Consider the following 5,000-nt stretch of genomic DNA (forward strand, 5'->3'; position numbering starts at 1 on the left):
CCTCCCCCCCCCCCCCTCAGGGGGTCCAGCCCCTCCTCGGTCCGGTCCGTGGACCCCCCCCCCCCCCCTCAGGGGGTCCAGCCCCTCCCCCCCCCCCCTCAGGGGGTCCAGCCCCTCCTCGGTCCGGTCCGTGGACCCCCCCCCCCCTCAGGGGGTCCAGCCCCTCCTCGGTCCGGTCCGTGGACCCCCCAGGTAGGGTGCCGTGCTGTGTAACAGTGATATTATGTAACAGTGATATTACCCTTTGAGACCAGAACCAGATCAATCCCCAGAACATCAGCGCCGAGGCGTCTCGGGACCGTTCGGGTCGGGTTGTTACTTTGGATGCTATTTCTATTTATCCAGATTGTCACAACCAGCTTTAATTTCTCTTTCTTCTCTTGTTCTGTTTGTTTGTTTACCCAGCTGTGATTGGGTGGAGGTGATGATGATAATGTTGGTTTGCTTTGAAGATATTAGTGAGGATAAATTATTGAATAATTCAAGAATTTGCTGCAAGTCAGTTTACACGTTAAATGGGCTAGAAACCCATCGTTCATTCTTCCATTCGTTGTCTAAGCGCTGTGCTGGCAGAAAGACGGAGCAGCAGTAGAGGGTGGGTTTTACCGGTGGGCAAAGACACGTCTAAAATACGTCTTTTAGACGTACTTTTCGGACGTCCAAAGACATCCAATTAGGAGCCAGAATGAAAGTTTTTTTAGACTTTCAGATATTGAACCTGTTCTGCACATCCAGAGACGTCTTAGAGGGGTCCAAGCCAGACGTTTGAATATTGAGGGGGTCCAGCAGACGTAGAAATGGGCTTCTGGACCGACGGACGTTATTAAGACCTGATCTGAACGTCTCCCTGACGTGGCGTGTTTGCTGCAGAGCCCCCTCCCCCCGGTGAGGGTTTGGGACGGGCGCTGAGGAACGCCGGGGTTTTGTCGCTGCGCTGCGGGTCCGTTCTCCAACCCCGTCTCACACGGAGCCCGGCGGCGAAAGGGTTTGAGGGTTCCACGTCAACCACTGAGGGAACGTGGGTTCTAGGATCTCTGACACGCGTTCCCTGTCCTCCCGCTCCAGACTGAGGCCTTGTTCCACCGCCCAGCTCTGACCAACACAAACATCTAAACAAACTGCTGTCATTTTTTTTTCTTATTTAATTTATTTCTGGCTTTCTTTTGGGAAGTGCATTGTGATCGTTTGTTGCTGAAGCACACATACATTATGAAAGAGTGTATGATTGCAATAGACCTTTATGTCTGCTGTATTGTTCTAATAAAAGTTTTTTTGAATCTATCTGTGTTTCATGTATTGTTTTCATAGCCAACGACTCTGAGATCCTACCGAGATCTTTAACGTTGTGTTGTAATTTTAAATAGTAGTTGACAACTGAAATTTGATGAGCTGTTTTATCTCAAGCACCTCCTGGGTGTTTTGCAGGACGTGAATGTGTTTGTTGTTGCTACAGTAGAGGTGGAGCCTCCATCTTAAAGGATGTTTCCTCCGAACGGACCCTGACCCATGGATGTATTAATAGAACTGGATACAGTCACTCCATTCACTGACCGCTATCAACAATGAAGCCCTATTGAACCGCGCCATCTTGGCAAATTTGTAGTCATTTGACTACTTCCGGTGACTTTTGTACTTGCGCAGTTGAGCTTTTCTGTCCGACGCGCGTCCACGGTCAACGTTGGCGTTGATCGCTTCTAGCTATCGAATGGCCGACTGGTGTAAGATGGATAGCCTAACGTTAGAGAGATAAATGTAGTCTATGGTTATGTTAATAAAGCTAACAATGATGTTGTAACATGCATGCAGCACTGCCCATCTGATCTGAACGATTGATTCATTATTACCATGGATCGGTATTGGGATTGATCAAGGGCGAGTGTGAAATAGCAGCCAGGAACTCAGCGGGTTTTCCGAGATGCGGTAGCAGCGGCCAAAGCTCCTGCTGGCGGGGAGTGAAGCTCTTCAACTCGCCGGTCACTGGCTCCCTGGAGGAATTTAGCCTGGCTGCAATAACGTTATCGCGAACGGAATGAATACCATCTACTAGCAAACAAAACATCTTCAGTTATATTTAACCTGTTAAAACTAAGATGCCTGGATGAAAAAATAATTTCTCCAATGGATATATTAAAAAAAACAGGTTAATATGCAAGCCGGTTTTCATTGCTAAATCAATGCGGGGAGAGCCGAGAACGTGCGTGGACGCGCGTCGGCCAGAGAAGCTCAACTGCGCAAGTACAAAAGTCACCGGAAATAGCAAAATGACTACAAATCTAGCCAAGATGGCGCGGTTCAATAGGCCTTCACTTTAGATTTCGAATCCTGGGGGCTTGCCCTGACCACATCTCACTCAGCCAGAGGTGGACCAGTGGACCACACACTCCCTCTGCTACGCCCCCTACAGTCTGGGAGGACCGTCAGGCCAGTACCATGCAGCCCTCTTAAGGCAACCTGGCACAGATGTGACACACAGGTGTTGAGTGACAGCAGTGTTGACATGCTGGTTAGCCCATGCGTTTCTGCCCAGGGGTGAATTTGAACCCTGGTTTCCTGGTGAGTATTTATACTGGGGGAGTGAGGTTAACAACTCCTTACCTACTCTGGCACAGTGAAGAAACAGATTAATCAAGGTGCTTTCTCGTGTTGGAGACTTATAATAAGCACGTACTGTATACACATTATTATATTTTATTTATTTATTATAAGAATGAGTGTCTGTTTACAAAAGCTTTGTATTTCTACTGTATTTTCTAATGTATAAAAATGCTCAACTCTCGTCGGAACTAACATAGTCTCAACCTTTCTTTCCCTCTGCCACTAGACTTTAAAGACACAACATCATATCAAAGCGGATCTGTTTAAAAGAGTCCAGTTAGAATTCCAGGTATTTCGTAGTGGTGGTAAATATGTCCTCCCCTCCGTCTCTTCTCCACTTTCTCCATCACTCTCGTCCTTCTCACTGACGGTCAAATCCGTTTTAGACACAAGGGGGCAGTATACCAGCAAATCCATTCATTCACTCTCAACCAAGGACGTGATCACGGTAAGGCCTCTTGCTGAACACAGTCAAACCGCTCACCGCTCACTAACACAGAGTCAAACCGCTCACCGCTCACTAACACAGAGTCAAACCGCTCACTAACACAGAGTCAAACTGCTCACTAACACAGAGTCAAACCGCTCACTAACACAGAGTCAAACCGCTCACCGCTCACTAACACAGAGTCAAACCGCTCACCGTTCACTAACAGTCAAACCGCTCACTAACACAGAGTCAAACTGCTCACTAACACAGAGTCAAACCGCTCACCGCTCACTAACAGTCAAACCGCTCACCACTCACTAACACAGAGTTAAACCGCTCACCGCTCACTAACACAGAGTCAAACCGCTCACTAACACAGAGTCAAACCGCTCACCGCTCACTAACACAGAGTCAAACCGCTCACCGCTCACTAACACAGTCAAACCGCTCACTGCTCACTAACACAGTCAAACCGCGCACTAACACAGAGTCAAACCGCTCACTGCTCACTAACACAGTCAAACCGCTCACTAACACAGAGTCAAACCGCTCACCGCTCACTAACAGTCAAACCGCTCACTAACACAGTCAAACAGCTCACTGCTCACTAACACAGAGTCAAACCGCTCACCGCTCACTAACAGAGTCAAACCGCTCACTAACACAGAGTCAAACCGCTCACCGCTCACTAACAGTCAAACCGCTCACTAACACAGTCAAACAGCTCACTGCTCACTAACACAGAGTCAAACCGCTCACCGCTCACTAACAGAGTCAAACCGCTCACTAACACAGAGTCAAACCGCTCACCGCTCACTAACACAGAGTCAAACCGCTCACCGCTCACTAACACAGTCAAACCGCTCACTGCTCACTAACACAGTCAAACCGCTCACTAACACAGAGTCAAACCGCTCACCGCTCACTAACACAGTCAAACCGCTCACCGCTCACTAACACAGAGTCAAACCGCTCACTGCTCACTAACACAGTCAAACCGCTCACTAACACAGTCAAACCGCTCACCGCTCACTAACAGAGTCAAACCGCTCACTAACACAGTCAAACCGCTCACCACTCACTAACACAGTCAAACCGCTCACTAACACAGAGTCAAACCGCTCACCGCTCACTAACAGTCAAACCGCTCACTAACACAGTCAAACCGCTCACCACTCACTAACACAGAGTCAAACCGCTCACTAACACAGAGTCAAACTGCTCACTAACACAGAGTCAAACCGCTCACCGCTCACTAACACAGAGTCAAACCGCTCACTAACACAGAGTCAAACCGCTCACTAACACAGAGTCAAACTGCTCACTAACACAGAGTCAAACCGCTCACCGCTCACTAACACAGAGTCAAACCGCTCACTAACACAGAGTCAAACTGCTCACTAACACAGAGTCAAACTGCTCACTAACACAGTCAAACTGCTCACTAACACAGTCAAACCGCTCACCGCTCACTAACACAGTCAAACCGCTCACCGCTCACTAACACAGTCAAACCGCTCACTAACACAGTCAAACCGCTCACCGCTCACTAACACAGTCAAACCGCTCACCGCTCACTAACACAGTCAAACCGCTCACTAACACAGAGTCAAACTGCTCACGAATAGAAAAGTGTAGTGAACCGTATCCCCCCTTATCTGCCTCTGACACCTGCTGCACAGCTGTGACGTGTTTGTGCTGCTGACGTGTCACCTGGAACATGTACAATAACCATGGGTTACATGAAGCCACAAAGAGCGACACTGTTTTCTTCCACATTATTGTCGTTGTCGGCAGGATTTCTAATTCCTTCCTCCTTGGAAGTGGGGGCACAACATCAGCAGCTCGCGCCATATGGGACCAGGACGTGCACAGATCAAAGAACTCAAAGGGGGCGTTTTGGCCTCCTAGAGAAGTGCCCTTTTTCAGTTTATTTTTATTTATTTATTTTATTTTTTAAATAAATAAACTAATA

At 48.1% G+C, this 5,000-nt stretch overlaps 1 protein-coding gene across 2 annotated transcripts in view; it reads left to right on the top strand.

The window, feature by feature from the left end:
* adipor2 (adiponectin receptor 2) overlaps nucleotides 1–1,281 on the top strand; it is a 57,043-nt gene extending 55,762 nt beyond the window's left edge. For both annotated transcript variants that reach the window (XM_084462737.1, XM_084462738.1), the window contains one exon: nucleotides 1–1,281. This exon is cut by the window's left edge. The gene's annotated coding sequence lies outside the window, so the exon portion shown is untranslated.
* Nucleotides 1,282–5,000: the final 3,719 nt, after the last annotated feature.

Source organism: Borostomias antarcticus (genome assembly GCF_949987555.1).
Source record: "Borostomias antarcticus genome assembly, contig: scaffold_278, whole genome shotgun sequence".
NCBI classification, from domain to species: domain Eukaryota; kingdom Metazoa; phylum Chordata; class Actinopteri; order Stomiiformes; family Stomiidae; genus Borostomias; species Borostomias antarcticus.